Genomic DNA, 26,730 nt, shown 5'->3' on the forward strand with positions numbered 1-26,730 from the left:
TATTATCTTAGTTCAGCTGATAGATTATACTGTCCTTCCTACTACATTTGTACATTGTTGTTCCCTAAGGTCAGGTTTTCATTTCAGTAGCAATGCATTATTTTTTTCCAAAATCGTTTAGCTTTTGTTACAGTTTATGAGCTATAGCCTATCTTAAATAATTCATTGCTTTCATAAGATCTAATCAATTTCTTTAGTACAATTTGCCTCCCTTTTGAAATAATAGCTTGCATGGGGCACATTGTGGAGAAATCAAACCTGAACTCTTTAGCCTTAACATTTTAGCTTGGCTCAGGGATCGCAGGATATACAGGGCATGATCAATCTGGCAATCATTTTCCTTGGATTTTGTATGTTGAGCACAGGCGGTGAAGTGAAATTGTTTATCAAGGAGAAAGGAAAATGTCCACCTATTCATTTATTTTCTAATCTGCTTATCCAGCTCAGGGCTCTGGACAATGCATGCTTATCCCAAAAACAATAGACATAAAATAGGAAACAAACCTCATCAGACATTTGTACACACATTCACACTCTACAATTTAGAGCTTCCAATTAACCCTAACGTATACATGTTTGAGATGCAGAAGAAAATCAAGGAAATATCTCATTCTGATTTAAAATGCTATAAATATGTCTCTTCTCTTCAAAGTATCTTGCAGAGCAAACATTGGTTTGAATAGTTAGAAAAGGACTTTCAGTGTGCTACTTGTGAATTTCCCCTTGGGATTAATAAAGTATCTATCTATCTATCTATCTATCTATCTATCTATCTATCTATCTATCTATCTATCTATCTATCTATCTATCTATCTATCTATCTATCTATCTATCTATCTATCTATCTATCTATCTATCTATCTATCTATCTATCTATCTATCTATCTATCTATCTATCTATCTATCTATCTAGAAAAGGGACAAATATGTAATTCAAGGCTGTTAAAATAAAATGAAGGTTTGCGTCTGGTGAAGCTGGGCAGCAAAGATGTGATTGAAAGGAACACTGGGGAAATACATTTTAAAATGTGAATATTTTTCTAAAAAAATATAAAGCTGAAATTTGATGATGAAATATCTAGGTTGGTAGGTGTCTGCTAAGAAAGGATATTTTGATATATAAATATATATGTGTAAACCCCCACCACAACAGAAAAACTAAAATAATCCAAAATTTCAAAAATGCCTTAACAGATTTGATTAAAATTTAGTGACATTATAGAAAAAACAAAATTAGCTGACAAGTGTGTTTTTATTTGTTGATGAATTTCTTTTGTCAGCATTTATTAATATTATGCTAATTTAAAAGCTCTGCATCGCACTAAAATCATGCTTTGTTCAAATGAAGGATTCAGCAGAACTGACTGACAGGTCACATGAAAATCAGGACTCATCAATAGGTTGTATGGATGACTAAAGATGATGCGATGTCCTGTACAGGAAAAAAGAGACATGGTCACGTTTTGAAAAGGAAGAAGAAAATGTGTTAAAGCTCAAAGAAGATGCAAAGCTCAATGGTTAGCAAGCGCCGTTTTTTGCACTTGACTATGAGCATTCTTAGATGCATGCTGTCTATCATCACACCTGGCATTAAGTATCGAGCAACGAGACACACATACATAAATGATGAGTGACTGGAGGTGTCAAGTGGCACTTATCACCAACAAATAAACAACGACTGAGATTTTGGGGCTGTCTCAGGAGCCATGAGTGCAGTTCAAATGTGTTGTGCCGCACCCAGAAAAATGATGCTAAGACAGAACATAGCTGCTTATCTGTTTCAACTCAAATGAATACACTTTACTGTAAAACAGTGCTTTTCACTGGCAATCAACAAAACTAAGTCACTAGGAAGATTTTACTAATAGGAGGAAGATTTTACTAACAGAAAAAAATGAAAATAACATGTTTAAGAGTAAGCAGCTCCAATGAACTAATAATATTATTCTTATTATTTTACTTATTATTTTGAGATACAATTGGTTGCATTTCTTCTTATTTCCAAATGGAGTACAGGCAGGTGAAATGATTTGCTCAAGATGACAGAGTGTCTGTAGCAAGATTTGAACACACAAGCCACTTCCAAATCACACAGCCTGTTGGTTAAAAAAAAACACAAAACCTGCAAATATTGTGTAAAGAAAAGTTAGCTATATAGTACTTCTGCTACAGCTGATTAATCAGCAGCAGTTTTACTGAGGTCAAGCAGAGTAACATGTAACATGTAGTGAGAGGTTTCTAAACTCATTTGGGACCCTACCCGAACCTCCCTCCCAACAGGACGACTTGCTGAAGTGCGTCCCAAAGTGTGATTGTCATGTCTGTGGAAGGTTGCTTGTCCTTTGTCGGGGCAACCGCAGGCTCACAGCGCTGCAGTGGAGCACTGAGGAAGCAAATCCGAGCCAATCGTGGTCACGGTATAAGCACCTGTTGTCAATGAGTGATGCAAGGAACATTATAATTGCAGGAACAGTATTACATGGCCATCAACCTGGCCACGGCCTTGCCTGACTGCTGTGTCTGTGTACAGGAGAGTGGTCAATTTCGCTACAATAAATAACAGTGCTGTTCCTGTTTCAAGCTGAATAAAGCTGGTTTTGCTAAAGTACTGAGACTCAGCCTCGTGTTTTGGGGTGCAAGACAGTGACTCACACGTCAATATAAGACCCGGGTCCGAACACCACCAGACAGACACCGCTTATTTATAAAAAACACACCTTTATTGCTGAAACACAGTCCCGCACAGCACACAGTGCTCCCAGCACCAATCAGTCCCAAGACGGGCCTTTCTCTCCCTGTCCGTGGGCCGCCTTTCCTCTCTTCACGGGAGCTTCGTCCTGCTCCCACTCCCGACTCTAGCTCCCTGACTGTAGGGAGGCGGCCCCTTTTATTCCCACCCGGATGTGTTCCAGGTGCCTGATGACACTCTTCCAGCAGCACTTCCTGGTGTGGGCTTGAGCCTCCTTGCTCCTTTCCCGAGGTCCCCTCAACATCCAGGGCGGTTGCCCCCTCGTGGTCCAGGGGACGTATATGCCACCTCCCGGTCCTTCCAGGCGTCTCGGCTGGGTCTGTCCCCCAGCCTCCTGTGACACTATGTATATATATTTCTTGGCATACAATTTTAGATGAACATTACTATTAAAAATGATAAAATTTGTGTATGTATGTATCAACTGTATTCATTCATTATATACAATCAAAAAGGTCATGGAGATAACTGAAGCCTGTCTTCACAGCTCCAGACCAAGGAAGGAACCAACCCAGCATGGGATAGCAATCAGTCACAGGGAATATTTTCTCATACTGGGCCAATTTAGGATTGACAATCAACTGACAATAGCTACAATAATTTATTTCTTGTTTATATAGATAGATAGATAGATAGATAGATAGATAGATAGATAGATAGATAGATAGATAGATAGATAGATAGATAGATAGATAGATAGATAGATAGATAGATAGATAGATAGATAGATAGATAGATAGATAGATAGATAGATAGATAGATAGATAGATAGATAGACACTTTATTAATCCCCGAGGGGAAATTCACATACTTCAGCAGCAGCATACTGATAAAAACAATATTAATTAAAACGTGATAAAAACACAGTGCAAGTTAAAAAGTGCAAGGTGGAGAGTGTGAGGCAGGTATAACAGTCAATAACATTGTATAAGCTAAACATATGTTTAGCCCAAAACCATACAAGGAATGCCTCAAACAGGCCCTGTTTTTTGACATCCCCTGAGCCTCGACTCTCTAAGAAGACAAGAAAAGGGTTAAAGGAAAAAACTGAAGTTTAAAATGAAAGCCTGTATGAGTAATAGGGAAAATGTATAAATGCCACAGATGCAGTGGTAAAGCCTGGATTTAAATTAGGAAAAAAAAGCATCTACTAAGTGAACGCCTATATGCATAGTGCAAAAGTTAAGCTTAGGACCTGAACTTAAGACTCTGGAGTTGTGAGACTTCAGCCTTAGCCAAAGCCACATAAAAACTGCAGTTCACTTGATGTATATCTAACCTTATCAAAGTTAAGCTTGTGATGTTGCACGCAGAGGTTCTTCCATATCCTATTTATAACGGAACTCTTTATCTGTTTTCTCATTTTGGCCTCAACCCTTTCACTTGCACAAATGCACTTTAGCTGATTTACTTTTCATTGCCTTTCTCTCATTGCAGATCAGCATTTTAAAGTGGTGTCGGTTTCTATTTTAATCTTTTTATGGTCAATCTTTAATGTTGACAGGCCTATAAAGTAGATATTTGAGTACTTTTAAAAGCAAAGCATTTAAAAAATGCCATGGTTTCAGGAAAATAAATTTTTAATGGATGCATGTCTTTTCGAGTTTAACCTAACTGCTTTCAAAATGCCAAAGAGACTTATGTGTGCTTGGCAGCATTCTCTATATTTTTAAAGTTTCTGCATTGTAAATAATTGCATAATTGCTTAACAGTTTTAAAGTGTAATCCCAATAAAAATAAATATGTAATACTTTCATTATTCAGTTCCAGGTACATATTTACCTGGACTGCATACTCTGGCTTTGAGTTGTTTTCAGCAATTGGTCCTGCAACCCACTTGACACTGATTACCACTAGATTCACACAGTGAGGTGACCTGGACACCTGTGCAAATGAGATATTCTTGAATTTATCACTGGCAGAAAAATGACTATCAACTTATGATACAGTATGTTAGAAAGATGCTACCAAAAATCATCATAGATCTTGTCATCATAGGTCTGTTTGGTGCAATTCCTAACAGTACAAAGTCTGACCACTCACAGCTGGAACCTCCACAATTCCTATGCGACATCAGCATAAGGAGTCATATCCCCAGATCTTTTTCAATATAACATACATGAGACATTTGGGGATACCAACTACACCCTTTCTGAATCACTAGAATTGCAATTACATAGAACCATACACATAAATTTCAGCATCTGTACCACTCTATGTCATTATGAATTCAAGGTTGTTCTGCTAACCATATGCTTTTTGCCATAATTACTCTAGGGGTTATGTAAAACAGAATTTAAATGTGTGTCTACTTCAGTTGGATGATAAGCCGCATCTTAGTGAGGACGACTGTATAATGCTGGAAAGCATTAGTGAAAGATGCCTTTATTTTAGTAGTGTATTATAGAATACAGACAGTAACTTCAGTACTTTAATAATATTAAAAAGGCAGGTTTGTACTTATAAGTTAATATTTATAATAGACTGACCGTCTCTCGTGGCTCCGCCCACGTAGTAGTGAAGCAGGACAGTGAGAAGGGCCCTGCCCGGCTCCCCACTCATGATGCCACACTTTCTCCTCCCCTCGGCTCACTGCCTCTGTCTCAGATTAGCGTGAATATATTGCTCCTGCAAGCGAACTATGATTCTTAGCTCATTTAGAGTCGCAAAATATACCAGAATGTTCAAGCAAATTGTAGAAAAAAACTCGATTTAAATCTATTAAGTAGTTCTCTCGTTTGCTAGCCAAGCAGGGGTAAGGTACACACCGCGAGGTTGGTGCATGAGTGAGGAGGTACCTGCCCCCCCTTTCCTCGGCCCGCTGCATGTCTCTTTTGGCTTCAAGCGAATAAATTGGTACCACAAGCGAACTATGATACTTAAATGAAATCAACCGGAATGTTCAAGCAAATTATAGAAAAAAACCCGGTCTAAATCCGTTAAGTAGTTCAGACAGACAGATGTTGGATTTTATATATTGTGGGGAACAGCCCGGACACAGACAGGTAGACACGATAGTTTCACCACACACACGTTTATTTACACTATTTACATCCATTGAAGTGCACGTTCCCAGTGCCGCAGCACCAATCACCCCTTAAGTCCTGGCCACAACACAATGCCTTCTCACAGTCTTTGGTCCGCCTCCACTCCTCTTCACCAAGCTTCGTCCTCTTCCACCCGACTCTTGCCCCTGACTGGAGGGAGGCGGCCCCTTTTATACACCCCGGAAGGACTCCAGGTGCATCCTGAGGCTTCTGTAGCCACACCCCTGTGTGGCGGAAGCTCTGGTGGTGTAACCAGAAGTCCACCGGGTGTCCCCAATCCTCTTCCCCCCAGCACTTCCGGGTGTGGCGGAAGTACTGAGGTTCAGGGCTCTCAAGGCATCGGGGCACCCCCTGGCAGTGACCACGGGCCCCTACAGGGTTGAGCTTCCAAGCTCTGTACCCGTGGCCCCCACAGCAACCAGGGAGGACGCCCCCGTCATGTTCTGGAGGAGGCACAAGCCCTCCTCCGGTCCTCCTGGGCATCCTGGCCGGGCATGAACCCCCGCCGGGTACCACAATATATAGAAATTAAAGATGCTCAAACATCATTAATAATAATTTTGCTACAATATTAGGCCTTCCAAATTGTGTTTGTCCTTACATGAACAACATCAAAAAGTATATTTTGCTTTTACATTGCTTGACATTTCTTTAAATAAAAGTGCAGTTTATGCAGGAAATTAATGCTATCTTATTTTAACTTCTCCCACTGTATATTTAAAGAATAGTAAGATAGTAAAGTCTGCTGTGATGAGAGAGAAAGAGACCTACGCTAAAAATAAATAAGGAGGGCATGATAAGGGGAAATAATCCAACAAGACTGCACATTTGGCACCACATATATTTATGGACCATAGTAAAAACATATTTTAATTTAGTATTCAATAAAACTGAGTCCAAGTTCAGACCTTATCACCAGCCTCATTCCAATTGCAGACCTATATATCTCTGTTAGATGCATTTTATTATTTCCAGTACTTGGCATGATGTCCAGTACTTTTATTATTTCCAGTATGTCACATATAGTAAGGTATCATATAAACAGAGATTATTTCTCTGGCTTCATTTTCATTTTTATCTGCTTTAATTTATAAACGTGAGAGTAATACAAGGCCATATGTTGATTTAATGCTTGAATTCCGCAGCTGTTGTTTCCCTTTTGAGGCAGATTTGAAATGGAGGTAATAAAATCTGAAGTCGGATAAATCAGGAGTCAGAAGAACCTGAAATGGACCCTCACCAGTACTGTTTTTACTACAACTAATGTTAGGCCATGGACTAGACATTACAATTTACCTACTGTGTCTGATCAATGACAGGTAGAGTTTAATTGGCTCAGCAGATCTGCAGATTTTCCTAAAAAACGACAGGAGTGATAAAAATGCTTGTAGTTCACTGGCTTTTCATCATAGACTCAGCCCTTTCTTTGTATCTGGATACAAGCCCTCTTTATCATTTTCGTGATTTAAATATGTCATGCCATGCTGGCAGAAGCCACATTTGTCACAATTTATATTTAATATTCAATTTACATAATGTGGACTCAGCATAACTGTAATATTTTTATGGCTTACCCTGCCACCAATAAGTCATTTAGATAAAAGTACACTTCTGAGCAGACGTATAATAAATCATTCATAAGTCTTTGGAAAATGTTTGAGTGGTTTTATTCCAAACGGTGTGCAACTCACCCTAATTCTTCAGTAATATTTTGTTGATATATATCTTTATTTGCAAAACATAATTTGTTTCTTAAAAGGCGGAAAGTTTTTTGGCCTTAGATGTGGCAAATTATTACCCTGTAGCCAACTGTTTACTTTAATGTTTTATTTTTACTTCTGTTATGTTTGGAAATTTGAGATGCTTCTGTGATGCTTGTTCATCAGCATGATTATTTATTTTTTACTTTATTTTTGTATATGCTTTATTATATATTCTGTATAATAATGTACAATGATTTTGCTTTTATCTTATGCTAATTAATGTATTACCTTACTGTTCCACCTTGCCAATGAAAGTGAGTGCACATTTCTCTTGTGTGAGTCGAACTAATTGCCATTTAAGTTGGACGTATTGAAATATCTTTTTGAAATAGTTACCTTAAGTGTAAACTGGAAGAAGAGAGACAGAGATTGGTGATGGATCAGATCAATCCCAGCCTTTATGGATGATGACAATGATTGCAGCCGGCAGTGAGAAATTCTGATGCCAGCAAGACAAAATGAGCTGGCAGAATAAGGCGCATGAGAGAGCAGAGTCATTGCGGCTTTGTACTGTAGGACATTTTTGAGAAAAAAGAAATAAGAATGCACTTGTAATTTCTAGCTCATTTTTTGATTTTAAGTTTAAATGGTACACTAAAGGATCATATTGAGTCAGGTAGGCCTACACTTGGAGAGTGAATAGGTGACTGAGCAGTTGTGGTATTTTTTCATTTTATTTTGTACTCTATTATCATTTAAACACAGTAAGATTATGATTTTTGTTCCATTTTGTTTCAGTGTTCAGGGGCCTCTGTGTATTGGCAGAGCTTTATTTATTAGTTTTTTTAAATAGAAGATGACATACGCATTCTCATTTGAAAAGTTTTTTTACTTTCAGAAATCTATGCAAGAAGTATTGTTTTCATGAAAAAAAAAGACTTCACATTTTATTTTTTTATTGTAATAAAACAGCAAACACAAGAAAAAGGATTTGGTATCTCCTCTGTAAACCCCATATAGTGAAAAAAAATAAAAGAAAGTGAAGCCACAAAAACAGAATATGACCACTTGGGTCGCAAGATCAAGTATCCTTATTCAGGATGTTGCTTCTGGTGTGGAGTTGATTCCACAGTGACCTCTGCTTCCAGTTTCAGATGGATTTATATTTTGTCTGGGGCAGAAGTGGCGTGACTTTCAGTCCAGTGGAGGAGGAATTGACATCAGTAGACAGCATGTGAAACTGTTCTGGAGGCAACAGAGGAGGAGGAGTTGCCAACAGCGTCCGCTCATGCTAGGGAGGGCAAATAAAAGTAATGTCAGTGCCCTGAAACTACCTACTAATCGCAAATGTCTAACAATGGAAAAGCAATTTTTGATATCCTTAGAACATACATGGTACATTTTTGAAAAGATTTATGTCTGTTTGCCTGTGTTTTTGCGTTGCTGTGAGCCTGTGATTTAAAATTGGCTGTCCCTGATATTTGTTCACCTTTCTACTGCAGTAGCAAAGTGGTGGCTGTCTGGCTTAAGGAGCTGGGCTGGTAACTCAAAGGTTGTTGGTTCAAATCCTAGAAGTGACAGAAGGAATGCTACTCGATTGGGCCCATGAGCAAGGCCCTTAATCTGCAATTGCTCCAGGGGTACTGTACAAATAGCTGACCCTGTGCTTTGACCCCAAAAAAAAACTCTCCAGGAGTCTCTGGAGAGTAAGTTGGGGTATGTGAAAATGACTAATACAAGAAATTGTGTATGGTGAGTAAATGTTTTACATATATATACAGTATACTGTATATATATATATATATATATATATATATATATATATATATATATATATATATATATATATATATATATATATATATATATATATATAGTTTGCATAGTTTACTGTCAAATAATGCAAAGAGTATGTGACACGTGTTTCGCCCTCATTTGGGCTCATCAGGCGTACACACTCTACTGCTCCCTTCTCGGGAAATTGAACCTCGGACGTAACCACCCACACAATTCAGGTCGTCGAGACTCAGTCTACGAATGCAATGAATGTAATTACTCCGGACCTACAGGCTGTCAAATACACGAACCACACACTGTGGCGCAGCATAAAGGGCCTTCGTCTCTGATGCTGACATCCGAGGTTCAATTCCCCGAGAGGGGAAAAGTAGAGTGTGTACGCCTGATGAGCCCAAATGAGGACGAAACACTATGCAACATTCCATGATCTGCTTCTCGCAACTGAAAGAGGGCACCATGGCGAATGTTTGCCGAATGGCAGACCAACCACAAGCGTTACCTGGTAGGTAACCACCCACACAATTCAGGTCGTCGAGACTCAGTCTACGAATGCAATGAATATATATATATATATGCAGTATATACTCAAAACCTTGAAGCCTCAATATTACACATACCAGGACTTCTACAAGCAAATGGCCATCTTGTGGAAAGCTTTCAAAACCCATCATTCATGGAGCTGATGCTTCAAAACTTCAAGTCATCTTCATCTACTCAACCTGTCTGTCTTACTTCAGGTCTTCAATTCATCCAAAAGCCCCTTCAAATGTCCTTGAAGATTTCTTCATAACCAGTTCTTTTTCTGTAAATTTCACTAGGTTTTGAATGATTCTATACTGTTGTAATCCCCCTTTTTTCAGCAGTGCATTTTCTATATCATCACAATTCACATATTTTGTAAAGTTCAGCTCCATTTTACTAATTTCTTGGGAAGGAAAGAAAGCAAAGTTCTATGCATAAAAAGTTTGGATTTACTATAAAAAAAATCAAACTGAGCACTGAACAATGAACACGTCACAGACAAAGCAAAATTAACCCAAAAGCCTTACTGCTGTTGAAGCTATTGTCAGCACTGTTACGACGTTGGTACCTTCTGCTCTCTCATGCTTATGTGCATGTGTGTCACAAAAAGTGTGATGGCCAGAAGTACAAGGTAGCCTATATTTGGTTAACAAATTTTGTATCTGTGGGCGATGCGATTTGTATACTTAAGATACAGTATGTCAGATCATTTTCAGACCTACTTAATCCAGACCAGAGTCGCAAGATTGGGGGTTGATGCCTATACCAGCTAAGATTGGGCACAAGACAGAAAAAAGCTTGGACAGGGCGAACACAAACACCCACCATACACTGGGGCCAATTTAGCATCTCCAATTCATCTAACCTGCATGTCTTTGGACATTTTGGGAGGAAACCCACTCAGGAATGGGGGAAACATGCAAACTCTACACACGGAGGACCCAGAACGTGAACCTTGGTCTGCTTACTGTGATGCAGCAGAGCCACCACTGCACCACTGTTTTTTTAAGATATGCATATTACAATTGATACGATTCTACACAGCTCACTGAATATTTTATAGTACCAAACTAGTAGTAGTAGTATTATCATTGTGCAGAGTAAAGTGAAATTTTTATTTGTATCCCCCACCAACATGCAACATGTCACTTTCAAGATTATGAATTAAAATAAATGAAAATTGCAAGCACATTCATTGTCTTTGGTAGCATATCCACTCTTTTTGCACCTTTCTAGCTAAATACATTCCTGTTCAAAGATGTATTTAATATTTAGAATTTTTGTAAGTCACATTTCATCACAGTACTTTTCACAATGGATGTCATGATACTCCATGCAGCCTCTGAATTTATATAGCACAGTTACATGTTGTGGTAATAGCAGTATATTCAGATTTCAGTGTTCAGTCAAAAATGGAAGACTAATGGAGCCTAATTACCATGAAGTATTTCACGCAATCATTTTGGGGAATGGTATTCTGTGAATTTCTGCTTAGTTTGTATTGTAATCCTTTCCATTTACAGTTTCATCAACCCTTCAGAATTTATTGTGATTATGACTTATGTTGGCATTCTTTTACAGAATATGCACAGCTGAATTTTACATGACTTTCTCTCATTGCAGTGCAAATAACATTCTGAGATTTATAAATAAACACTACCAAGTTGGGAACTTTTTCTCAGTTGTTATGTGGTTCTTCATAAATGGATAACACGCTGATTCAATACATCTCCTGAAGAGGCAATCATTTTACTTAAATTGTTCTATTTAAAAGGGCATGAAACAACTTTGAATATTTTCTGTTCTCTCCAGAGGAGCTACATGTAACTGCAGCAATTCCATTTTTGAAAAATGGCAAAGCTGTTGGTTTTACAAGTTGTCAGAACCCTGCTATAAATGCTCAAGGCTTCCATTGCCTGCTCTCTAAAATGCCCCAGAATAAGCATTGCTATGATTGCTTTTTTAGTGAAAGTATGGTTATGGTCCAACAATTTGCCAAATTTTCTGTCTTTATTGCAATTCTCTTTTGAAGATCCATGGGTTATGCCTACAAGCTAAACTAAGTCTGAACTCTCTGTTTCATTTCCTAACATCCAAGTCTTCCAAAAACAGCCTTCCTCATTTATTCAAATAAACCTTTAGATCTCTCAATATTCTGGGCTAAGGATTTATGGCATCTTCCTGCTCTGCTTGGTTACTGGATTTCACCTGGTACTTATAACTTACAAAAATGCATTTCATTCATAGGGTATGCCGTCCTGGTGTGTCTTGTCTGTAGTTCATTATAGCATATTCACTTTCTTATAATTTTCAAACATATTTTTTCAGATTACTCTTTTGTTTTGTATTTCTTGCCCACCCTTTATCACCCCTCTCTCCTTCCTGCTTAGCCTCTCCAATTGTTTTCCTCCATATTTGTTTCTTTTAGCCAATGACACCACTGTTTAACTTTTATCCAATATTCCACTTTCTGAGATCTTTGGCAGTAAACCTGCACTTTTCTGAAGATTAAAATTACCAGAACTGCTGATCATACATCACTGACATCTATAGTATATTTCTATGATAAAGCTCAGTATATTACTCAGCTAGAATATTACTTGGTTGTATAGGACCTATTTGCCAACTTACCATTCACCTGATTTTCATTGTCTATTAAAATGATATTTTAGGATGTTATGTTTACTCATCTATAGTTGAACAGAGGTTTCTTATCTTCAAGATCTCAGTGTTTGTATTTAGCTAAACTTGCCAACTTGGACATTTTGGAAATTTGGTGTCCTGGGGCCTCATGTATAAACGGTGCATACACACAGAAATGTTGCGTTAGAACGTTTCCACGTTCAAATCGTGATGTATAAAACCTAAACTTGATGTAAAGCCACGCACATTTCCATGGTACCTCATACCCTGTCATACGCAAGTTCTCTGCTTGGTTTTGCAGACTGGTGGCACCCAGAGTCAAAGAAGTGCTATTGTTCCTGTGTGGTTTCCCTTTCTTTTTTAGATCCACATCCCTGACGTGGCTTTATAAATACACTGAAATCAACCGCATATTGTTTATAAGTTTAATGCATCTGATTGTAATTAACCTGTAACAATATAATGGTCCACAAAATGGTCAAACTATTCTAAATACCATAACTGCTTTAGCGTTGTTACTCTCACTGCAACTTCTTCTTCTTCTGTCAGGGGTTGCCACAGCGGATCATCTTTTTCCATATTACTCTCACTGCACCACTTGGAGTATTTATATCACTATATCTGAGTGTGAATCACAGATCTACAGCGATTGGAAAGAGAATTATCGGTATACAGCATCAAGCACTCTCTGCCTCAGCCATTCGCTATTTGAACTGCTCTCATCCGACCAACGCTTCACAGCCTTTTCTGTTCGGACCTTGCGGTTCACAAACAGTTCCATCCCAAGAACTATACATGCACTCAATCAGTCCATCAAGTGCTCCTTGTAGAACTGTTTGTACTTGCAAGTTACCGTGAGGTTATTGTACTTATGATACAGTTATAATATTGCACAACCTGAGCTACTTTGTAATGGATTCTGTATCCTGTCAGAGGAAGAGCACATAGTGATTTGGACACATAGAGCACATATAAGATCAAATACACAACAAAGCATTTAACGTGCTACTTTAGTTATGATGGGATTTGAGAAACTAGTAAATTAAACGATTTTAAGATGAAGTTTATGATGTTCTACTTTAATGACAAAATAAACTACGTGATTAAAGTGGAAATTTCAGGATTAAAGTTGATATTTCATGTTTTTTTCACACTGTGTGCCTTTTTTTGTTTTCACTGTACCCTAATAAGCTTTCATATGACACTCAGAGGATGGGCTACGAGTCGCCTTTTCACGCTGACTTTGATATGTGACTTCTTTTTTATTTCGGGCGCTGTGCGACTTTGTGAACTTGAGCTTTCGAGTTTCTCCGACACGCTATGTCACTCAATCAACTTCCTTTTGTTGCTTATATAACTGTTTAACCCCTTAACCACCCTCTGCCGGATATATCCGGCATCGTAGCTTTATTGCTGACGCCTTACTGCCGGAATTATCCGGCACATTTGCCTGTGGTTATGTGAATGCCTGGCGCGTAGTATAACTGACAGTTTGGCGTGGGTATTATTACTACGTTGTATTTCGACAACTCTGCGCTTGTATTGGCCGATCACGTGATGTGATTCGAAAGTGAAAGCTGTGAATATGGCGAAATGTAAACTGACTTCAAGTGAGGTTTTGCAGGCGATTTTGGACAATAATTCTGATCATGATTGTAGCAGTTCTGAAGAAGATTTTAGCGACAATGATGATCAGCAACGTGCGCTGCATGATACTGTGAATGACGGCGCATCGGATGATGGCGATGAGTGGGTGTATCCCCAGCATCTCAACTGGACTGCTGCCCGAGGTGAACTACCTTTTCTGCATCCGTTTGAGGCAACGTGTGGCTTTACTGTTGATGTAAACAATTACACTGCTGAGCAGTTTTATGAGCTGTTTGTGTCACCTGATTTGATCAGACATTTTGCTCATCAGACAAATCTGTATGCAGCACAGTTTATTGAGAAAAATCCCAATTTACCTCCACATTCCCGTGTTCGTGCTTGGGTAGACACTGATGAAAATGAAATGAAAAAATTCATTGGGATTTTGATGTTGATGGGAATAATCAGAAAACCAGATATTGAGATGTACTGGTCTACAGATCCTATGTATGCAACACCTATTTTTGCAGGTATCATGACACGTAACCGATTCTCTTTGCTGCTGAAATTCTTTCATTTGAATGACAACAGAAATGAGCCAGATAAGAAAGATCCAAACCGTGACCGCTTGTTCAAGCTACGTCCTTTGATTGACCATTTATTTGAAGCATTTCAGTTGCCCTACATGCCAGGACCGTCAGTTACAGTTGATGAAAGTTTATTGTTGTGGAAGCCTGAGAAAAGGTACATTTTGTGTTTTATTATGTGTTTGCCCATTTCTAGAACTTGCACAACATTTAGTGGTCAATACTGCTTGAATAAATGTAAAAAATGTAAAAAAAATGTAAAAAAGTAAAAAAACGAAAATTGTTCAGATTTCGCCTGGCGTGGGGAATATTTAGGGAGTTGGCGGTTAAAGGGTTAAACCAACAAATTGTACATTTTTCTTTGCCTCCATTTGGTATTCGCTGAAATTCTTCTATTTTTCCTCGTACTTTTGCCATTGCCTTTTCACAGAATGCTGAGCTTAAGGGCTATTTATATTGTATTTGATGGATTTCTGGTTCAAAGCTCTCCTGTAACTGCCTCCAAAGCATCAGCTGAGCTGCCTGTGAATATTCTGAGCATTGTCTAACACCATAATGATTTGTTACTCAGGCTCAACTACTTTAGAGTTATAGCTGTCATCTTCTGTTAAAAATAGAGGAAAGGTAATATACTTTCATCATCTTTTGGTTGGCATGGTTTTTCACTGGGACAATGTTATTTTGGGGCAAAGATTTTCTTATTCAGTTGGTTTTTGATACCCTTAAAAGCAAAAAAATGCATTTTTATTGCAAATGTTTCAAATGCTCAATAGGAATCTTGCCTAGTTATTGAATTTGTCATTGACCTCTATACTGTGGAACCTAAAAGTGGATTAAAGTATCAAGCCCTTATGATCGTCTTTCATAATGGCTGTCTGAGATAACTCAAGTTTGAATTGTTTCTTTAGGTATTTTAAATCATGACAGATAGAAAGAGTGAGACACAGGTAGATGTCCCTCCTATTAATCCTAATAAAGAGGAACTTGATAACCCTCTAAATAATTATTTTCCTAAGAAGTCATGCAAAGTGTAGTTGCTAGTATCTTTAAACATTCACATTCATTGTCCTTTCCGTTGCTACCTGTTTATACCTGTTATATACAGTAGCACTCCCTGTTGACAATGTTTACACAAGGGTAATAGCTGCATATTTACTTTCAACAAAAAAGATAACAGTGGTATGTCTTTCATTTCCTAGGAACATCTGAGTACTGGGGTGTTTTCCAAACAAATATTTTTAGTGAAGCAGTATTTAGTTGTATGAAATTAAATCAAATGTGAAAAACTGGCAGTGCAAAAATTTGGGTCCCCTTGTAATTTTGCTGATTTGAATGCATGTGACTCTCCTCTGAAGAGTGACAGCATGGGATCCTCAAAGCAACTCAAAATATCTGAAAACAAAGATTTTTCAGTATCATGGTTTAGGGAAAGGCTACAAAAAGCTATCTCAGAGGCTTAAACTGTCAGTTTCAACTGTAAGGAATGTAATCAGGAAATGGAAGGCCACAGGCACAGTTGCTGTTAAACTCAGGTCTGGCAGGCCAAGAAAAATACAGGAGCAGCATATGCTCAGGATTGTGAGAATGGTTACAGACAACCCACAGATCACCTCCAAAGACCTGCAAGAACATCTTGCTGCAGATGGTGTATCTGTACATCATTTTACAATTCAGTGCAATTTGCACAAAGAACATCTGTATGGCAGGGTGATGAGAAAGAAGCCCTTTCTGCACTCGCGCCACAAACAGAGTCACTTGTTGTATGCGAATGCTCATTTAGACAAGCCAGATTCATTTTGGAACAAAGTGCTTTGGACTGATGAGACAAAAATTGAGTTATTTGGTCATAACAAAAAGTGCTTTGCAGGGTGGAAGAAGAACACTGCATTCCAAGAAAAACACCTGCTACCTACTGTCAAATTTGGTGGAGGTTCCATCATGCTGTGGGGCTGTGTGGCTAGTTCATGGACTGGGACTCTTGTTAAAGTCGAGTGTCGAATGAATTCAACCCAATATCAACAAATTCTTTAGGATAATGTTCAAGCATCAGTCACAAAGTTGAAGTTACGCAGGGTTGGATATTCCAACAAGACAATGACCCAAAACACAGATCGAAATCTACAAAGGCATTCATGCAGAGGGAGAAGTACAATGTTCTGGAATAGCCGTCACAGTCACCTGACTTGAAGATCATCGAAAATCTATGGGATAATCTGAAGCAGGCTGTCCATGCTCAGCAGCCATCAAATTTAACTAAACTGGAGAGATTTTGTATGGAAGAATGGTCAAAAAATACCTCCATCCAGAATCCAGACACTCATCAAAGACTATAGGAGGCGTCTAGAGGCTGTTATATTTGCAAAAGGAGGCTCAACTAAGTACTGATGTCATATCTCTGTCATAGTGCCCAAATTTATGCACCTGTCTAATTTTGTTGTGATGCATATTGCATATTTTCTGTTAATCCAATAAACTTAATGTCACTGCTGAAATACTACTGTTTCCATAAGGCATGTCATATATTAAAACGAAGTTGCTACTTTGAAAGCTCACCTAATGATAAGCAAAAATCCAAAGAATTAAGAGGGGTTCCCAGTTATAATATAATATAATATAATATAATATAATATAATATAATATAATATATATATCCATCCATTTTGCAACCCGCTGAATCCGAACACAGGGGTCTGCTGGAGCCAATCCCAGCCAACACAGGGCACAAGGCAGGAACCAATCCTGGGCAGGGTGCCAACCCACCGCAGGTCACACACAAACACACCCACACACCAAGCACACACTAGGGCCAATTTAGAATCGCCAATCCACCTAACCTGCATGTCTTTGGACTGTGGGAGGAAACCAGAGTGCCCGGAGGAAACCCACGCAGACACGGGGAGAACATGCAAACTCCACGCAGGGAGGACCCGGGAAGCGAACCCAGGTCCCCAGGTCTCCCAACTGCGAGGCAGCAGCGCTACCCACTGCGCCATCGTGCCGCCCTATATATATATATATATATATATATATATTATATATATATATATATATATAATTAGATATATAATTAGATATAATGTAATTAAAGTAATGCAGACTGAAGAGAGATAGTTGAAGTGGATGGAATAAGTAAGTCCAAAAGATATGTAGTTGCAGTAGCAGCAAGACCCTTATATACAGTACGAGTAGCAAAAAACATATACGGGATCCACTCCTCAACAGGCAAGGAGTAAAACACAGGGGTTATATGGAAATACTTTTGTGTATTAGTAAGTACACATGCAGCACTATTTTGGGCAGTACCTGAACTTCTGGATGGTCTTTTGGAGGAGGCTAACTGAAAGAAAGATGCATAAATCCAAGCAGGATTATGTAAAACAGTGGGCTAGCTTTACAACATCTTGCATCAGCAGAAATGATCTGAGTTTGGATATATTCCTGAAGTATTCCTGAAAGACCACTTTGCTACAGAGGTAATATGGCTATGGAAAGTAAAGAATGGGGTCAAACTTAATACTTAAATTTCTAAGTAACAAGGCCAATGGAATCATCTGATTATATAGTAAAAGGAGTAGCATGCAATGCATTTATAATTCTATTATTATTAGTAGTACTAGTAATAGAATTAGTATTATTATTATTAATAGTATTATTTTTTTAATACTATTATCTATTTTCTTATCTAATTCAGAGTAATAGGGGAACCATGACCAGGCAAATTAAGCCAAGATACCAGTCCATTACCAGACTGACTCCAATACATCCATATGCAGAATGACTCAAAACTGCATCACCAATAAACCTAATGGAAGGTCTATGGACAGTGGGAGGAAACCCACAGAAACATCTGAGGAGGGCATGCAGACACACACATAGGTCTGCTCTGATTTAGTGACACTACCCATTACAGTAACAGCATCACTATTATTATTATTATTTTTCATCCGACATTTTAAAAGGCTTAAATTAATTTTAGAATTTCTGTGTACGCTGGTAGTATCTTGCACCAGGAGAGGAGCAGCTCTGGACTGTGCTAGTCAATTACAGGGTTATTATATTATTAGTATTATTATTTATTACCTTTATCAAAAAATAAAAGTACACCAAGAATCAGAGCTCAACCAGGTTTTTAAAACTTGACTTAAAACGAATGAACATTTCTCTTTTCTTTATTAAAATACTGTTTTACATCAGACCATATTTTTCTTCATAACCATTTCAAAGACTCTAAAAGCTCCAGTCACTCTTGTTTAAGTGTTCCACTTTTGTTTTCCTTTAATTTCACTTTCCAAGAAACCAATTTTTGCCCATTGTCTTTACTTTTTTTAGCAATAGACTATATTTTTCAAAAACCAGCAAAAACCATCACATTAATCAATAAGAAGTTTTTTAAACTGGAATTGTGGAGTCCTTGTTGTAGTGTGTCTGACATGTTAATAAAAACTGTTAAATCTCATTTTATTTGATTTCACCACATGGATATGATATGAACATAAAGCTGTATCTTAAATGTCTGTTTCATGCTTTGACTTTCAATCCGTGTATTTTCTAAACTTGCTTTTTTCTGTTCAAGATGGTGGGGAAGTGAATCTGATTCCTGCAGCAACAGGCACTGGAGGAGGCGACAGTCCACACAGATACACCCACACACACTCATTTAACTGTTATTAATCAAGCTAACAGAAAGCTTTCAGCTGATGAAAGACACAACAACCAAAGCAAAACACACACAGACTTGTGGAGAACATACAAAGTTCACAAAGACAACAGCTTAATTAATAATTGGGTAACACTTTAGTTTAGGTACTGCAAAAATGCATCCAACCCATTTACTCTTATGTTACAAGACCTCAACAAAGGCTTCTTTTAGTCTTCATAACAATGTTAACAATAACAATGTTGTTCATCACTGTGCAGTGTGGCATATTGACCTGGTGGTAAAATAACTTGTTAATATGAAGGATTGACTGGTCTTATACTAAATATATAATATCAAGAGAAATGTTTCTCAGGTAAGCCACCTCAGACCATTCCAAAGTGAAGTTTTACTAGTAGGTAACATTGCAGAGATGAAAAAACACTTTATTGTTGCTTTGTTAAGTGTTATGAAGATCCAGAGAAGCCTTTATTAAGGTCTTGTTACATAAGAGTAAATGAGTAATAGATTTATTTTTGCAGTAGCTAAACTAAAATATTACCAATAATTGAATAGTCATCCAAGCAGTGTGTCCACACATTTCTTTTAAAAAACAGAATTATTACTTGAAACAGTAATTTTTGATTTCTTAGTGCAGGTGGCACTCGCCAGAAAATTTTGCTGTGAAAGTAAATTATTCCATTTGAAATACTACCAATTTATAGATGCTATAATTCACCTATCCATTTTTTATACTTCCTATTAAATTCAAGGTCATAGGAGAGAAGCAATAATTCAAATATCAAAATAATTAGTGTGGGATGCTGCTTTGTCTGTCTTTCTATAGGGAACATCCATTCATTCATCATTTGTTTAACTTCATTATTCAGCCCAGAGTCTTGCCAAGCCTGTGTCTATGCCCACGCCATTGATGAGAAGACAATCAACCCTGAATGGAGCACCAATTAATCACAGGGCACACTCACACACACACACATTCATATTCAGACACAATGGGCCAAATTAAAGTCACAAACCAACCTAAAGTGCACAGTTTTTGGAATCTGGGAACACAAGAAAACATGCAAACCTTACATAAGCAGTGCTTAAGTGAACATTTGTTCCCAGGATTCAGGCAGGAACGCTAACTTCCATGACACCCTTTTGGTAAAAATAGTTTTCAGCAGAGGTTGTGAGGCATTTTTAATGTATCCATCCATCCATCCATTTATTCTAAGCTATTGCACTACTGGCCTGTGGTGAGTTGAGGTCTACCCCAGCAGAACTCACTGCAAGTTAGAAACCATCACCAGGATGGTGGGATGCCAGGCTGTCCCAGGGCACTCTTAAGCTGCCACCCACACTCAATGACAATGTGGCAATTTAGAGACTCTACCAAATGTTTCTAGGGATGTAAGGACAAAAACCGTGAATGTCTGCAGAAAAGCCATGTGGGCACAGGGAGGACCTGCAGATACCATACACACACACACACAGTAACCAGAATGTGAATACAGGACACATGCTGCTTTCATTTTTTTAAATTATACTAGTGATTCTATGTTTATTAATACATATATTAGTAGTATCCCTATTCTGTAGGAAGAAAGTTTCAGTAAATTTTGCTTTCTTCATCCATCCATCCATTATCTAACCCGCTATATCCAAACTACAGGGTCACAGGGGTCTACTGGAGCCAATCCCAGCCAACACAGGGCACAAGGCAGGAAACAAACCCTGGGCAGGGCACCAGCCCACCACAGGGCAAACACACACACAATACTAGGGACAATTTAGAATCGCCAATGCACCTAACCTGCACGTCTTTGGACTGTGGGAGGAAACCGGAGTACCCGGAGGAAACCCACGCAGACACGGGGAGAACATGCAAACTCCACACAGGGAGGACCCGGGAAGCGAACCCGGGTCTCCTAACTGCGAGGCAGCAGCGCTACCCACTGCACCACCATGCCGCCCGCTTTGTTCATTTGATGCATAATTTCTGTCTACAAAATCCCTACTGATATCGTTTTTTAATTATGCACTTTTACTACTATTGTTATGATTCATTCTTTTTTTTTTCCCTCAAGGGTGATTTTCATTAAATGTTCCATTGATTGGTTAGAGATAAAGAATAAATTAGATGGCAATGCTCCTTCTGTCCAGACAAAGGGTCCTGGCCTCTGTCTAATCAGCATATCAGTTCATTGTTCGCACCATATAACGTTGGTGAGCTGAGCCGATCTGAACTGTGAGTGTGAAGTGTGCCGAGTGAAGGATGTAAAGTCAGGCCAAAGAAAGCATTGTCAGTGGAGGAGTTAATCACTTTAGAGGCACATTTGTGTAACGATGTGTGCGTTGTGCTGTCTGCTCCCAGGGGGAACAAATCACTCTCTGGCGCGCGCGCACACACTCTCAAACACTTCCCCCACTCCACATTTACATGTCAGTTATGCAAAGCTGTGCTTGTTAAATAAATGCCCCTGACCCCCCCAAGTAGTAGGCTGGCAGGCAGAGAGCAAGTTAAATTGGGAGGACTATTCACTGAGCGGCCTGAGACTCATTCATCACCTTGAGCAAAGCAGGAGCCCTCTGTAATGAGAAAAGGTCCCAAGCAGGGATGGGTACTGCCTTTCAGCAGTGGACTAAGCTAAGCTGCCTTACCTGGACTTTAAGTAAGTAAGCAAGTCTTGGCATTCAGAAAATATTCCAAAAAAATAGATAAAAACGAACAGGTATGCACCACCAAGGGTAATGTGTGGATGTACAAGATGTGAGGGTTTGGATCACCTAAGAAGATGGATGCTGGTTCTTCAATGAACAAACCTAGGCTGTCTGTTGTGCTCTCTCCTGGGCTAATCTGATCCCTTCTTCACACCAAAGGTAGCAGCTAAAGATGTCTTTACTGAAGAAAATGGGCAGCTAGCATCATTTTGTTTCAAAAGAGGAACCTGACAAAATCCCAACAACCTGTAAGTAGCATAGCAATATTTCTTCTTTCAGGATAAAGGCCCACTGATGCAAAGAATAACCTGAAGTGGAAGTTGTACACCTGCAGCTAACTCATTTATATTTTTGCCTGTCTTTACCTAACATTTTCTGCACTTTGTTTAAAATGTTGTATATGTGCTTGAGGTGCTGTCATGACTGGCAGAATGATGATGTACTGTAGTAGTAGTCAGGTTAAAAAAGACAAGCAGTTTACATTATGCGGAATCCTTAAAAGAGATAGCATCTCAAACCCACAAAATATTTTCATATTTTTACATTCTGTTGGTTTATCAAGAAAACAACAAGCGATAAAGTTATGAAAAAATTTGTGTCTAGGGTTCTGACAAACAATATTTGAATAATGCCTTGAAATAGGACTGTGGGATTGAAATAATAAATACACCCTAGGCAAACATAAATGTCACTCATGTACTTTGGTTTTCGCTGTACATTCTGCCCATATGTCATCACATGCATCTTTTCTACTGGCTGTCATGCTGAATGCGTGGTGATAAGACTGATTTCAAAATCCCAGCTCTATCTGAAATTTCAGCATGTCACTTCATCAGCTTGGCACTGAATTTATCATTAGGAATATTGTCAAGTTATTCTACGGAGTCTATCAAATTGATTTCTTTGTGGATTGTGTCCTGATCTACTAATTTGCATTTTAAAATTTTTGACAGATTGAGAAGGGCTCAACATAGAAAATAAAAGAATGGGGGAAATTGCACAACTGAAAAAACTGGGATTTTTGAAACAAGGTTTCTCAATTTTTAGTCTCAGTGGGACTAAAAAATGAATGATTGAATGAATGACTGTAGTGGTAAAGCAGAAAGGTAAAGCCTGATGATCTGTTCACCCCTTTTTACTTCTGCTCACCACAAAAGAAAATGTGTACATATTAGATAAACAAATTATAATTTGTCTGTTATAAAACATATTTCAAAAGTAACCTGAAAAGGGTATAAAATGTATGAACTTAAAAATTTAATATGCTATTACCTGTACAAGCCACAATTATGTGCGTAATATATAAATATACAGGTTTATATTATACTTAGTAATATTATTATTAATGTAATATGTGACAGATAGATAGATAGATAGATAGATAGATAGATAGATAGATAGATAGATAGATAGATAGATAGATTTTTTACATATCTGTTACAATATGTATGTACAACTATAGTAGATCATTTTATATTAATCAATACTGTATATGTGTTTTATTGCAATCAGTTTCCAAGTAATACAATCACATGCTATATTGGGCAGCACTTACGCTTAGTATACATAATAATCAAACAGATAATTTTATATTGTAACCTGCTGCCAAAGCACAGAGGAGCTGTGTAGGCACTTCAGCCCAGTACACATGGATGACATCATAGAGACAAATAAACCAGGCAGCTGGGCACGCGTTGCAGGGTCATGAGGACAATAGCAGGAATGAAAGGAGACTGGAAAGACCTGCAGACTGGCGTCAAGAAAAAAAGCTAGAAAGAGTAGATGGAAAGCAATAGGGGCAGAAAGTGAGATTCGGAGAACAGATTGTGGGGATCCTGCACGTTTGCTGTTTTTGATGGTGTCCCATGTGGCTAAATGTGGGTGGGACTGGAGCAGAAGAAAACAATAACAGTCCTCACTTACACGTAAAAATTGAGTGTGTCATAGCTTTAATGCTGATGCTTGTCACAATATATAATATAATAATATTTATAATATGCATATTACTATATATGTAATAGGTACATAACATTTTCTCAGACTATAAGCCATATATACTGTATTTGTAATGTAGTTACTAACATACAATCAATTGACAGATGAATGTATCTATATTTATTTAACAGACTTGGTATTATTCAGTTTTATGTAATAGACAGTATAATCAAAAGTCATGGTGAATTGTTGTATGTTGGTCAGACATGCAAATAAGAATTTCCCTGCTCTGTATATACATGACAGGACTATTGGTACAACTAGTGGTATTTAATATTAGATGGCAAGGTGGCTTAGATTATAGTGTTAATCTGACATACATGTTTGTGTTTTGTTTTCCTTAAAACTTGCAATATACTAGTTATGTATGTCATTACATCTGTATTAACATATAAATCTGTACTTAATTACATTTTAAAATATGTGACATATTGTTGAAGGGCTAATGTTAAAAAAACTGAATGGAGAAACTGAGATTTTTGAAATAATGATTTCTCAATTATCATTTGGACTGGAATATGAATGATTCATTGAATGAATGGATGAATGAATAAATGAATTTAGTGGTAAAGCAGAACGCTAAAGCCTGATAATCTGCTCTGTCTTCAAAATGAATTTCTTAACAGAAACACATCTCAGTAAACAATACTGCCCAGTTTGTGGTAGATGCTTTAAGATCGTGTCCACCACGAAAGACCTCTGTGCTGTGAACCTGAATATTCTTGCTGAAATTCCTCTCTTCTTAAAAAAAAAACAAATGGCAAATGGCAGATGAGCGCTTTTCTGAAATTGATTGTCAGATAAAGAAGATGCCAGCGTTCTAGAGCACATGAGTGTGATAATGGCCCGTGCAGATATTATTTTAACACTCTGAGAATTACTGAGCCTTATGCAGACTCTACCATCTGTCAGAAAAAGGTACTGTATATCAGGTTTTTGAGCTAGTTGGTTAAGGTTAGGCATCTTAAAGATCATGATAACTCTGACATCAGTTCCTCCTAAAGAGTTTGGCATTTAGACATGTAGCCTAAATAGACAAAAGCGAAATGATTAGGCCCGGAGTAACTTTTCTATTACAAGCTACACAATTTAACATGCTATTCAAACACTGATAATTGCCTATGTTGCCCATGAAAAGAAATTAATCAAACAGAAATCCTGCTTTCTTTGTAGCATACCTTGGAAGTGTGTTTGGCTCCTTATATGATGAGCAAGAGACTCTCACTTGACATGAGTGAACCATAAAATCAGTCACTCACTGCTGTAATTTTTATTGGTAGACTAAGCAATTATTCCCAGTCTTATTTTACAGAAGTGCTCATCTTTGCAAAAAGAAAGCAGAAGTTGCAGATATCCAAATGTGCATTTACCAATTCAGTCATCCTTCATCCAGAAAGGATTCTCCATTTCCTGGCAGTGTCTGCATAACATCCCTGGAGGCCCTTCATTTATTACAAGGCTGAAATTACCTACATTTCAAGTGATGCCCCTAGGATAATTCACAGATGTAAAATGGATCCATTCTTTCCACTCTTTATTGATTATCCAAAATGAAAAAAGCAAAAAGAAGCCATTAAATACAAATGTGGTTCATTTTGTTGTTTAGGGCAACCTATGAATTGTACAGTGTGTTTATATGGGTCAGTATTTTTCCATAAGACAAAGCTATAACATATTTTGAAACAACAAAACCTTTTTTTTCCTTACATCTCTTTAAAAGGCCACATAAAGTCATTTTTACAGCTTTTCTGTCATAGAAGACTCATTTGTAATAAATTCATCAATTTCACTTGTGATGTCTAATCGTGTTATTCAGCCTCATTTGCAACAGACACTGGGAACAGAGTAAGTTGGTAGAAGAGGAGGCTACCAAACACAAAGCAAAAAAGAAGAGAAATGTCTCAAATCTAAGAATCAAAAAGAAACACTACTATAGTTTGTAGAATAACTTGGTTCAAACCTTTTGTTGTATTCAGTAGTTTGCTCTCTTAACTGAGTCACGGCAGCATTTAGTTTCAGATAATTAAGAATCACAATTCAGCTACTGTACTCCAAGTCATAGTTCTGGGCATATAAAGCTCTTATTCTGGGAAATTCAATAATCTGCCTAGGGATTATAAGTATATATCTATATATATAAAAGCCAAAAACCACATATTGGAGTGCACCTTGCCTCCGCTTAGCGAGCGATACCTGTTTGTTCAACAGACATTATCATCTACAGATTGTTAAGGAGTAATGTTTGACATTTTTGAGAGAGAGATCAGAGCTCCATGTGTTTTAGAGGGTAGCTGCTGACTGCCAGAGATATCACGGCCATGTGCTTTTCTCCCCACGCGGGGAACACATTCCCGTCAGAGCTGAACACGATCAGATATAGTGCTAACGTCTCTTCATTTTTAAAGTTTGTCCTGTTTCATTACTATGTAGGAGCAGCCATGGGGTACAGCTAGTCTATATATATAAAAGCCAAATACCACTGACTCATTCATCACGAAATCTCCCGAACCATGAGGACTTGGGACTTGAAATTTGAAATGTAGGTTACCATTGGCCCATAGCTGCTTGCTAAGAAACGGTTTTAAAAATTTCATGGTCCAAGCGCAAAATTTCTTATAGTTTTTTTGCATGTTTGCCCACTTTTCATGAGAGAACTGCTTAATGGATTTAGATCAGTTTTTCTGTATAACTACGGGGCTTCGCCCCCTGCTCGCTTCGCTCACCAACCACTGTGTTTGGT

At 38.0% G+C, this 26,730-nt stretch overlaps 1 protein-coding gene across 6 annotated transcripts in view; it reads left to right on the forward strand.

The window, feature by feature from the left end:
• lzts1 (leucine zipper, putative tumor suppressor 1) overlaps window positions 1–26,730 on the forward strand; it is a 162,608-nt gene that overhangs the window by 110,651 nt on the left and 25,227 nt on the right. Inside the window, exon 1 of one of the 6 annotated variants that reach the window (XM_051933302.1) lies at window positions 22,137–22,243. The exons of the other annotated variants lie outside the window; for them this stretch is intronic. The gene's annotated coding sequence lies outside the window, so the exon portion shown is untranslated. Of the gene's footprint in view, window positions 1–22,136; window positions 22,244–26,730 lie in introns of those variants that run through there. 6 annotated transcript variants of the gene reach the window in all.

Source organism: Erpetoichthys calabaricus, chromosome 1 (assembly GCF_900747795.2).
Source record: "Erpetoichthys calabaricus chromosome 1, fErpCal1.3, whole genome shotgun sequence".
Lineage (NCBI taxonomy): Eukaryota > Metazoa > Chordata > Cladistia > Polypteriformes > Polypteridae > Erpetoichthys > Erpetoichthys calabaricus.